Below are 13,253 nucleotides of genomic sequence, written 5' to 3'. Positions count from 1 at the left end.
CACTCGTTTTTGTGTAAGTCGGCTCGTATGTGGAACGAGCTACCGGCATCTGTTTTTCCTCCCTCCTATAATCCGAGCCTCTTTAAGGCCCGTTTAACAAATTCCTTCCTACAGTCCCTACCTTATTCCGCCTCACAACGCCGCCCAACCGGGTGGTGACATAGTTCCCCTGTCTGTACACTTCACAGGCAGGGTCGCTCTTGTGAGATGTCACAAAAAAATAAATTATTTACATAACATTCGGAACAAGTCTACATGGAACTCTGCACGAAGCACGAGGAATTCATAAAGAAGAGTGTCTGTGGGTGGGTGGCTTTGTTTTTATATACACATACGGCTTCAATCCAAGTTTGATGAAATTTTGCACACTTCACGTTCCAAATATGTAAAAATTACTGTCTACATCTATACGATAATCCGGGACCACGCTTGGACTAGTAGATGATAAAAGAAGGAATATTGGAGACATGCGTTACAATTATTTGCTTTATTGTGTTTAAAAAAGCCGAAGTATTTTAGAGATAACGAGAAACAATTATTATCTACCCATTTATTAAATCTCCCGAAAATCGTTCACCGGTAATTTGATAAAAGTCGACTTGATTTGAATTGCGAAGATTCGTTTAAAAATAATCAATCCTGTGTTTTATAGCCTACAATTTATTTTCTACATCCAATTGTTTTCTATCATGTAATTTGGAAATTCCATGTTTTTAAAAAAACTGCTTGAACGAATATCATAATAATAAAATTAACGCTTTCGTGATACTACGAGTAAACCAGACAAACAAAACGTGTAAACTCTTGTACAATGTTTGTTCTTAGATACAGAATAATCTTTTTGTACTTACTTACCCTGTGCAAACACTTTAAATGTACTTTAAATATTCCACGAAAAGAACGTTGGTACATACATTAATTGTTTTATGAATGGATTATTAAGTAATTAGGTAACTAAGTATCAATCCCTGTTTACCTGGTACCTACAAGTGGGCTTTATAAAAACCACAATACGTATGAGATCTGTCTATACACTCAATTTTTTTTTCCTTCCACAAACTCTAATTTGCACAAATAAAAAAGGGCTTGCACGATCGTTAATTTGCGCAAACTAAATTTTGTCTGATTTGAACAATTAGACAAATACCTTAGGATGCCAAAACTGTAAATAATGCGCAAATGACTTGGGTACCCTTAAAATGATTGCGATTTTTGCACAAATTTTTTGCGCGAAAAAGCGCTGTCGTGTTTTCTGCACAAGATTTTGCATTAACGAAGTCGCTGCTTGTTGACGAACCTTCAGAACAAAGCACAACGTTAGAAGTTATGAGGTTAACGTGTAGAAGTTGAAAGCTAAAGGTTTTAAAGAAAACTAACCTAACCTAACCAAGGCAGAGATTGAACAAAATAAGATGTTGTGTTATAGAATGAAAGCTAGGAATAAGAACAAGTGAAGACCAAATGCCACCCTTGGACCTATACCGGATAGAAAAATTATCAGACTTAATAATTATTTTTTTCATAAATCCTTACGATGGTTTCTCCTAGCTTATCTAAAGTGGCTGAAATTTCTCATTTGCCTGTTTACAAAAAGATTTTTGTAATTATAACCTTTAAAAATGTACATGTATATTGAAGCATCATAAAGGCCTATCCGCACACAACAATCTTAAAAAGTCGGGTTTATTGGGGCAATTCAATGGTGTGCAGTTCGTACAATTTCAGATGCAGGAAGCTGCATAATTTGCTAATAATGAATTTGGAAATAGCGTACGTCTTGCAGATATTTTTATATAAAACTATTTATAATGTGAAGGTAGATAATAACAAATATAAAAGTAAGTAAACTATTCATTAAAGTAGAAATAAAAAAATATATATAAAGCAAAAAAGTTTGCCACAAATCTTTGAAACAATTAACAAGAATTAAAATATAGCTATTTTACGAGATCGTAATATGTATTTAATATTAATAACTAACGACATCTATGGTATATCTACAAAAACATTAAACATCGCACCCGGATAAATGAATGGAGTGAAATGTTTACAGAAGTAAATAATACAGTTTTGGTAGAACCACATTTCTTAGCAGTTTATTACACAGATGGCAGGCAGTTCGAAGTTTATATAAAAATATTGAATCTCTACTGATACCGAATGTCGAACGAATTTCACGTTCACATTGATAATTTATTATTGTAAAATGTTATGATAATATTTGCATGATTTGACATGGCCGTTTTTTGTTAAAAATCACTTCAAGAGTAGTTTGTCCTCATAATATTTATATGATTAGAGCGTGTTTGTAATATGGATTTATTTAATGGTGGGAAAAAGTTAATCTCCACAGAGTCTACAGAAAAATTTAGAGGAACATTTTTTAATTTTTTTTATGTAGTTTGAAGATGAAATATTGCAATTCACAGTCCCCAATATTTGATTGAAATCTGTTCCTTGCAGTTTTTATGTATTGTTCTTATTCATGCTACATCAACGTGCCTAGGCATCAAGCTCAGTACTTAAAATAGCGCGCAAAGCGTTACCGAAATTGAATAAATTTTTTAAATAATAAAAAAGGTTGTCGTCCATAACTTATGCAGGCAGTATCCGTACAGGATGCCGCCGCTGTAGTTGTTTGCTGTCGTACGTCGTACAGTACTGCGGAAGTGTTACCGCATATGAAAAATAACCGGAAAACATCGCATAAAGTGTCTACGTTCTACGGTGTTGCGCCGAGGTCGCCCTGTCATATTTTATGCACCCGCGACCACCGTTACCCGTTAGGTACTGCGCTGAAACAGTAGGTACCTACGCAACCTCGTAAGGGTGGCAACACTAATAATAATAATAATAATACCCACAATCAAATAGATTAGACCATACTAGTATTAAAAATGATATGAGGATTAAATTTCAAACAAGGATCAGGAAAATTTTAAAATTCAATATATCTGCTAAAAATTTAGTAAAAGCAATAAATACTTGGGCAATACCTCTATTAACGTACTCATTTGGCATAATTAAATGGTCTGATACAGATTAAGATAACTTAGAGAGATTAATTAGAACTACGCTAACAAAGTTTAATTGCCATCATCCAAATTCAGCTATAGAACGAGTTAATTTACCTAGAAATTTAGGAGGTAGAGGTATAGTCAAAATAACTTCTTTGAAACATAATCAGGTAGAAATGCTAAGAACTTTTTTCCATAGGAAAGCTCATAGCTCAGAAATGCACAAAATAATTTGCAAAGCAGATAGAAATATTACACCTTTAAATTTATACGATGAGAATGCCAACATTTTTATAAATCCCAACCAGGAATTATTAGATTCCTGGTCAAATAAAATTTTACACGCAAAACACTACAATTATCTCAACCAAACGTATGTTGACAAATTTTCGTCAAACAAATGGTTGAGTATTGGAGAGTTGAGCGCAGAAATAGAAGGATTTATGCTTGCCATTCAGGATAGAGTCATTAATACTTAAAATTATAGAAAGCATATAATCAAAGATACAAATCAAATTGATGATTTGTGTAGAAAATGTTTGGCTTTTCCGGAAACTATAGAACATATTATATCGGGATGTTCTATATTAGCACCGTCCGAGTATACATTTAGGCCCAATCAAGTTTTAAAAATAATTCACCAAAACTTGGTAATTAAACATAACTTGATTGACTGCCGTAATATAGTACCATATTATGAATACGAACCAAATTCATTTGTAGAAAACGAATTTTATAAAATATATTATGATAAAACTATACTAACAGACCGAGCGATTAGTCATAATAGACCCGATATAGTTTTACATGACAAAATTAAAAAAATAACTTATATCATTGATGTCGCTATACCAAATTCCTGTAATATTCAAAAATCTGTTAGCGAAAAAATAAGAAAATACACAGATTTAGAAAATGAAATAAAAAGAATTTGGCATTCTCAGACTATAAAAATATTACCATTCGTTATTTCGGCTACTGGCATTATACTTAGCTCTCTAATTAAAAATTTAGGCGTATTAGATCTATCAAAAAATTTATATATAAAGATGCAAAAGTCGGTCATTTTGAATACATGTAGGATAACAAAAGATTTTTTAAATATTTATGTTGAGGGATCAGTAGGATTTCTAGGCCCTGTTAGAAGTTCTACCGAACCGAACCCTCTGATATGAAAATATCTGGAGTCGGTGAATTATTTTCCCATTTGATCTCTGGTGAGTTGACGTGTTGTTCTTGTATTGTTTTGTATTTATTTTGCTTATATAATGCACTTACATAATGTTGATTGACTAGATGATCATTTGTGGAAAAGTGTGTGGAAGGGTTAAGTTTTTCCTTTGGGGAAGATTTAACCCGGACAACAAAATCGGAAGTTTAAAAAAAAAAAATAATAAAGATTCAAAAGTCGGTCATTTTGAATACATGTAAGATAACAAAAGATTTTTTAAATATTTATGTTGAGGGATCAGTAGGATTTATAGGCCCTGTTAGAAGTTCTACCGAGCCGAACCCTCTGATATGAAAATATCTGGAGACGGTGAATTTTTTTCCCATTTGATATCTGGTGACTTGACGAGTTGTTGTTCTTGTATTGTTTTGTATTTATTTTACTTATATAATGCACTTATATAATGTTGATTGACTAGATGATCATTTGTGGAAAAGTGAGTGGAAGGGTTAAGTTTTTCCTTTGGGGAAGATTTAACCCGGACAACTAAATCGGAAGTTAAAAAAAAATTATTATTATAATAATAATTTATTTTTATAATAATTTATTTTTATTATTATTATTTTCCATTCGTTATTTCGGCTACTGGCATTATACCTAGCTCTCTCATTAAAAATTTAGACGCATTAGATCTATCAAAAAATTTATATATGAAGATGCAAAAGTCGGTCATTTTGAATACATGTAGGATAACGAAAGATTTTTTAAATATTTATGTTGAGGGATAAGTAGGATTTATAGGCCCTGTTAGAAGTTCTACCGAGCCGAACCCTCTGATATGAAAATATCTGGAGTCGGTGAATTTTTTTCCCATTTGATCTCTGGTGAGTTGACGTGTTGTTGTTCTTGTATTGTTTTGTATTTATTTTACTTATATAATGCACTTGCATAGTGTTGATTGACTAGCTGATCATTTGTGGAAAAGTGAGTGGAAGGGTTTAGTTTTTCCTATGGGGAAGATTTAACCCGGACAACAAAATAGGAAGCATTAAAAAAAAAAAATAATAATAATGACTAGATGATCATCTGTGGAAAAGTGTGTGGAAGGGTTTAGACAGTAAAATCGGAAGTAGAATATATAAAAAATAATAATAATAATAAAAATCATACAAGGCCGATAGAAATTATTCCTCTCCACTTGTTACAGAGATCCCACAATCGCGTAGGTAAATTATACAGAGTACATTCGTAACTGCAAGTTATCATATTTTACTTTAATACGATAACACGCAAGAGTTACATGCTACATCTGCGCTGAGCCATTAGCATAAAATATTTTTTATTACTGAACTATTTGGCGTCCCCGTTTTACAGAATTATTATTATTATAAATGACTGTAGAACTCACAGTATCATCGGAAGGATTCCTTGTTTGAGAAATAAAAGGACGTCCACTTATGAAATATACCTACTGATTTAAAGAGAAGTGCAGTTTTCGGAGTGGCGTGAGATCTGCCAAGGATCAGTAAATCTCAAAAAATATTTTCACAGTTAGGCGATGGCATTTGGTTCATAAAAAAAAAGATGCGTGCTATTATTACACACAATCCCTAGAATAATCTGTACTTTGTATTAAGAAATTCTCATTTTTGGACAAATTAAATGGTGCTAAAAGAAGTCGGAGTATAGTAGGAAAACAGGAAGGGAAAATTTGGGAAATGTACTGTCATTTATATCTATTTGATAAACATAACTTAAGACATTTGACTTTTCGGTTATTCTTTACAGGTTTTTTAAAGTGTGACTGAATAAGAGAGTCGTGGGACCGCGGTGTCAATTTTTAATTGTGCCACATATTTTATTTCAGTGAAGGGTATTCGTTCTAAATTATTATGGATGCGTTTTGTCTCCATCTTTTCTTAATGAATCTTAAAAACGCTTTTTTTAATATAACATATTATATAACGTTGTTATTTGTTTGGCTTCCGTCAACGACATTGCTAAAAAAACTTTCTAGTAAAATAAGTAGCCCACTCAAATAAAAGAAAAGTAGTGCACACGTATCAATGTAACCCCATTTATACAGTGACCACGTTTATAATTTACTGACTTATATTTCTTTAAATACACTTTGTAGTGAGAGACAGAACCCACGTACACAATATGAAACGTGCTTTTTGTCCAACACAGAGTTTACTTGAACACATCGCGCGACATGGTGTTGTTTTTTTATGAGAGTTCTAATTAAGTATGCATGGCTTCTGATCACGGATACCTTTTCCGAGAACGGGTACAATTTCTTACAAACTGATTTTCCACACCTTTGGCATTCTCTGGCAGAACCAATATCCCATTCCGATAATATGTTACCTTCGCGAGCTGGGAGATAAGGGGAGAGACATTTCCTTGGAATATGACTGGATATTTCCAAATTCGCTCATTTGATTTCATCACGTTTTTACTTTTGCAGACAATTTAATTTTTAACGCTTGGTTCATGTCTTTCAATAGGTAGGCAATACTAAATATTTCCTTCACTTAGATAGGCATATTGATAATCATTTTTTAATGTTATTGCAATCTTATGTTGATTTTAGAATGTGATTGTAATATTTATTGTGATGTTGATTTTAGAATGTAATTGTCACCTTATGTTGAAGTTAGAATGTGAATATAATCTTATTTTGAATTTAGAATGTAATTATAATCTTACGTTGATTTTAGAATGTTATTTTAATATTGATTGTGATGTTGATTTTAGAATTTGATTTTAGATTTGATTTTAGATTGACGGATGCGTTATTAGGTGCGAACTGTTAGTTTCAAGAAATGAGTAATTAGTGATGAGATGTTGGTTTAGCCTTCAATTAGAGCGGATATAAAAAATGGATATTTAAGAAAGTCTGATTATTTGTTCATAATTTTATCAACACTTTGATTTTAATAACGGGTTTTTATTATTTTATGTTTAGATCCTGAGGAAGCTTGATCTAAGCTTAGTTGTAAATATAATGTCTTACCACAAAGTAATTGATTCATACGAAAAAAAAATCAATTAATTTTTTTTGCTAGGAATTTAATTTAATAGGAAGACTTTATTTGTTGCTGCATTAAAACGATTTTTCACACAAAGCAGACTGTTAAAGAAATATGACTAACTAACTAACCATTATGCCATTTCTCCGCAGACTGGCAAACAACTCGGTCTTAGCACACACTCCTTGCCTCATTCATATTCATACATCTTCTCATACGTAGGTACTTTTCTGTTAGTCTGACTATTGACATGGCCCTACTCAAGTATTTGGTTCACTTGATCCTGCTATGTCTTCTTCGGCCGTTTCCGACTTCTTCGACCATTCACATTCACGTCAAATATTCACATTATGCCCCTTTTTCGTTCGTTCGTTGGGTTCCTTTCTTAATCTTACTCATTACGCTTAAGTCATCCGTACATTCTTTGCAAATCTACACATTTCTTAAACGATCTACCTCACTGCCATACATCAAGGCAGGTACCAGCACTCCCTTGTGGACTGCTACTTCTGCGGTTTTTGACATAAAACTATCGTTTTATGAATTAGTTTTTGTGAGGTACTTAATGCTGACATTTTAATGACGGGTAATACTTAACGATCGTTTAAGTAAACAGTGTTGTCGTTAGAAAAATGATTCCAGTCTGTAAGTTTAACAAACACATTCTAAATTTTAGTGCTAAAACTTTATGGTACGACAGTAAAAAGATGCATTATGTCTGCATTGTCTGCACAAAAGTTAATGGCTGCGAAATTTAGTAAGCGATTTGTTTTTACATTACAAGCAATTTGTTAGCAAACAAAAATAATACAGTTTTACATCTGAATCTGAAATATAACATAATATGGTCACAATGCTCATATTTTTTTCTTTTATAAATTACAAAATTTATCTCTATTATTTCTTATGCACTAATAAATCTTAGTAGGAAATGAAAACGGTTATTCTCATAACATCTTGCGTAATAACGAGAAGGCGTTATGAAAAATAGGATGTATAATTTCCAAAACACATTTCTTTGGCTATGAAAATAAATCAAACACAAGTATGAAGCATTTTTTGCGATCCTATAAACAAAAATTACGATAGTTTCCTCCACGATGGTAAAAACCTAATAAAAGCGGCAAGTTTATCTTAAAAAAAACAATAATTTTTAGAAGTAGGTATAACCTCACCGCAACGCTGGCCTGGCTGGGGGTGTTATAAAAACATTTTCTCGTGAAATTCAATCTGCGTCGGAATGGCGTAATATAAAAGAAAAGAAATATGTTCATGAATTTTTATCATATCTCGGAACGAAGACAAATCGAAGGGGATTTATTTGCAGAATTACTGAGATCGCTGTGTATGTGATTTCTGTTTGTGGGCGGGATCGAATATTCGGTGACCCAACAAAGTAGCTGCAGATGAAAATAGTATTCCTTCGAATTGGCTCTTTGAGAACGTTATAAATTTAGAACAACAACAAAAAGGACAGAAAAATAATTTAAAACATTATTTTTTCAAGATTAATATAGGGGAAGAGGAGTGGGAATATGCAGGTAGTGTGAGTATTACATATATATTAGTATAAATTTCGATTCTGAACGGAGGTTTATAACCCATGCGATTCTGAGAGAATCTGCAGATCTAGAATCTTTCGCAAGTATACTATGTAATATTCAATTAAATCTAAATGATTTTTTTTAAAAACTTTGTATTAAGCAACTTTATTGAGTCGACCGGATTCGGTTGCACTACACCTTCTTCAGGATAATGGAAATATAAATATAATGTTTATATTTCCACTGTCCTGAAGAAGGTTGAGTGCAACCGAAAACGATCAACATATAAAACTCAATAAAGTGGTTCAAAAAAACGTTTAAAAAAATCCTTTATAAGTTAGCTACAAGGTGTTTTCTTTCTTAGATGAAATCAGTTAACCAAAGTAACCAGGCTGATTTTCAAACCCGCGAAAATAATTCACAATTTTCGAGAAAGATTATAATTATTTCGATTCGTATTATGTTATTGTTAAATAAATCACCGGATATTGATTTGAATAATATTGTTTAATCAGATCAATTTACCGAATATGATTTGAATATTGTTTTTTATTAAAACACAAATAACATTGTTTACATCACTTTATTTCGATACAAAATCTCAACATGTTTCATGAACCAAGTTCACTTCATCAGGAGCACAAGTATACTAAAGTTTTTAAATAAAAAATAAATATATAGTGTTTTAATAAAAAATAAATAATGCCATCACAAAGTGAAAAGCAGTTAGAAGAAGTTTTCTTCGAAAAAAAAAATGAATATTGTTGTTTATTCTCAGTTGTGAGTAACAACTGAGATAAATCTTCGATTTGTATTTACCAGTAGATAAGTATAAAAATTATTAGTTTGTATTAATCATTTGGGAATATTCATCACCTCCGTTGAGCACAACAGGTATGATAATAATTATTGCTTAGGTTTTTTTGGCACAACTATTTTGTCGCAGCATTTTATCACAAGCTTTTGTGTTAGGTTGTGAAAGTTAAATTTTAGTAAGAGGGCAAGATCGAATATTCAGACGGTGGCTATTTTACGATCAAACTTTTTCCGTACAAATCGGTTTTGGACAGAAAAACACCACAAGCGCGGATCTACAGGCGCCTATAAAAACGTTGTTTGGTTTTTGTTAAGATGAATGCTGGCCTTGAATAAATATAATATAACTAAGACATAACCGATAGACGCTAGCATTTTTGTTTTATACAAACCTTCACAGGAAAAACTTGTAGTTTTATTTCTAAATATCGAGAGTTTTTGAAATGGGATCTCGCGGTATTCGATATAATATAAAGTTTTGAAATGTTTTTTCCACTGAAAATTAGAAAAAAGGGTTTTTAGTGCCGCTGGGTGTGATTTCGGGAATCGTTCATTTACCTGCGCTGGAACAGTACCGTTGAAAATAATACAAACCCGAAATCCGTTATATAGCTATATAATGGTGCTCTGACGAACTAATAAATGCAATGGAACCTTTTACTATCGGAGCACTTTCACATTACACAGAAAATGATTAAATAGCACCCGTGCATGTTTAAATTTTCTACATTGAGCCGAATATGAATGCACTGCAATATGAAAGACACTGCCGTATTGGACGAGAATTTAACTTAAGTGGTGATAAAATATTTTACGGGATAATCGCTTAGGTTCATAAAAGGGAATAAATGCACACCGACCAGAACCAGAGAGTGCAATTATTTATTGCTATGAATAACATGGTATTCTGCTCGGTTCATTGCACATATTTTGTGGAGTTTTATTATTACGGAGATTGCTGTACTTTATCACCTATAAATATGATTTTTAAGGAAACTTGCCCAACAAAATATTAATTAAATTTTAAACCGAAAGTTTTATTTATTGTACATTTGATTCAGTAAAATATCAATTTAAATATTAGGCCAAATGATTTATATACTCGTATTTGGATGTGGGATTTATGTACTCTGATACATAACAATATGGTAAATGCAATGTACGTCGAAGATAAGCTGCAATATAGATATAATATAGGCGTGAATACATGATGGCCCAGTTAACATTAGCGACTGTACTAAGAAACTAATCATGACATAAATTTTTGTTTTGTATGTAATATCATATTGTTGATTTAAAAAAAAAACGTATTAATTTATTTTTTATTTATAATAAATTAAAGGTGAATGGAAAGTTGGAGGAGAAAAAAATGTTTGAGAGAAAATAAATAAAAGCGATGTTAAAACCAGGCGCTCGTAATAAATTGTCAGATGAAATTTTTTAATAAAATTTCCCAATCTGTCCTGCCTAGTGCCTAATTCTAAAAACCATTTTGCTATATTTGGACCGAAGGATGAAAGGTCACTCAGTTTCAGTTGTGAAAGGATTTTATTACATATTTTTGGTCCGAGGTGCGAGAATATTTTTTGATACGTCTCTGTGTTACTGGTCGTAACACAGAGACACATGATAAAATATGTACCCATACTAACCAAAAACACTATGACCCAGTGGTTTTACAGAAATTCACATGTGACAAGGACATGAATTGGCCACTCAGAGCAATTTTTATTTTTGCCAGTTGAAAGGCTCTCGTTAAATGCCGATTCAGTTTTTGAACATAATGTAATCAGCAGAAGAGGACATCTATCATGGTGTTAAGCTTGTCAGCTAATTACATTGGAATAAAAAGCGGAAATGCATCTGAATCGGCGTTTAACGGGGAAAAAAATAGCTCTGAGTGGCAAATTGGATGGCAATGTTACATTTGATTTAATGCGAAACGACTGAGCCTTCGTGTTCTTATCGACTTAGAGGCAACCCTTTTCTTATCGACTTAGGCACACGCCTATTTGCTTAAAGAAAGTTTAAGTATGATATTTATAAGTATTTCAGGACAAGAGAAACTGCCCGTATATATGAATGGCGCAAAATAAAGAACATCCTCTTCCTATCAAACCACTTCCCCTTGAAGTTGGCAGACTCGGTCTAGTTATGTATGAGTAAATGTCATCAACACTAAGTACTAAACTTGTCAGTTGTTGTATCTTTGGTCCGTAAATAAATAGAATTGCAAACATTCAAAAGTGGACCATACTTCTTTACAAATGTCATAATCTCAACAGTTTTTTTTTCATTGCAATAAATGAAATAATTTTATTGTGCGTACAAGTGCACCTAATTATGAAAACAATAAACAAAAATCTAAAATTCTTGTTCACAAATACTTACTGGAACTGATAACATTGATAACAGTTTTAATAAAGTGCCGACCAATCACAAAAACTGCTTTTTATCCACTCAACTGAATATTTTTAATCTGATAATGGATAAACAAACACGGAGTAAAAGTGTTAGAAATGTGATTTGAAGCTATACTCCCAGAACATAAAGAGATTCTTGACATTGTCTTACCAGGTGTAAGTAATAATAATAATATAAAAAATTATGAGACTAAAATTAAAATTCGGCATTCTACTAGGACTACGAAAGATTTTTTAAATATTTATATTGAGGGATCAGTAGGATTTATAGGTCCAGTTAGGAGTTCTACCGAGCAGAACCCTCTGATATGAAAATATCTGGAGACGATGAATTATTTTCCCATTTGATCTCTGGTGAGTTTACGTGTTGTTCTTGTATTTATTATGCTTATATAATGCACGTGCATAATGTGGATTGACTAAATGATCATTTGTGGAAACTGTGAGGAAGGGCTTAGTTTTTCTTGTGGGGAAGATTTAAGCCGGACATAAAGTCGGAAAATGGAAATAAAAAGCTTAAAAATATATAATAAGAATTTATTGCGGAATGTATGCAGGGGTAGTGCAATGCAATATTTTTTATCAGTAAGTTTTCTCCTTGTAAGTACCATAATATTGATTATTCTGATTTAACAGCTCATGGTGGGAACCAGGATCATGTGAACTCTGGCGAGATAAAAATGTAGTAGGTATCCGGCAAGGCCATCACTTGAACCAGAACCGAAAGTAACAAATAGATGAAATAACATTTCTCGAAGATTGTAGTAGCCCAAAATCAAAAAAGGCAACTTTACAACACATACTGCACCAGTATGTACCTTGAAACTGTGGACCAATAAAGCATCTCTAAAAAGAATGGAAACCCAATATAACAACTGATTCCGAATGCTTTTTGGGTTGTCTCGAAACTGCAGTGCAACTGAGATGTTTGAAAAAGGGCGCGTTGCCGGATTCCAAGCTCTAATAAGAAAAGGAATTACCTACAAGTAAAAAACCTCTCTAGCCACAAGCAAAAACATTACTGTGATGGTAGCATTGGACTTCTTGTCAGGGTCCCATTTATAAGCTATGGAACCAATTCCTGATGTCTTAGTAGTCTGAAAGATTTAGTTTATTTAAAAAAATCTGTGAAATTTTTTTTTTTGCGCATTTTTTATTTTTTACCACTTATTATTAGTTTTTACTTACTTTTTAGTTTTATAAACCACTTCACTACCTGTAAAAAAATGACAGGTTTGTCTGAATTC

Source organism: Hesperophylax consimilis, chromosome 3 (genome assembly GCF_061612785.1).
Source record: "Hesperophylax consimilis isolate HC1 chromosome 3, BYU_Hcon_1.0, whole genome shotgun sequence".
In the NCBI taxonomy this organism is placed as follows: domain Eukaryota; kingdom Metazoa; phylum Arthropoda; class Insecta; order Trichoptera; family Limnephilidae; genus Hesperophylax; species Hesperophylax consimilis.
This window is presented reverse-complemented; position numbering follows the sequence as displayed.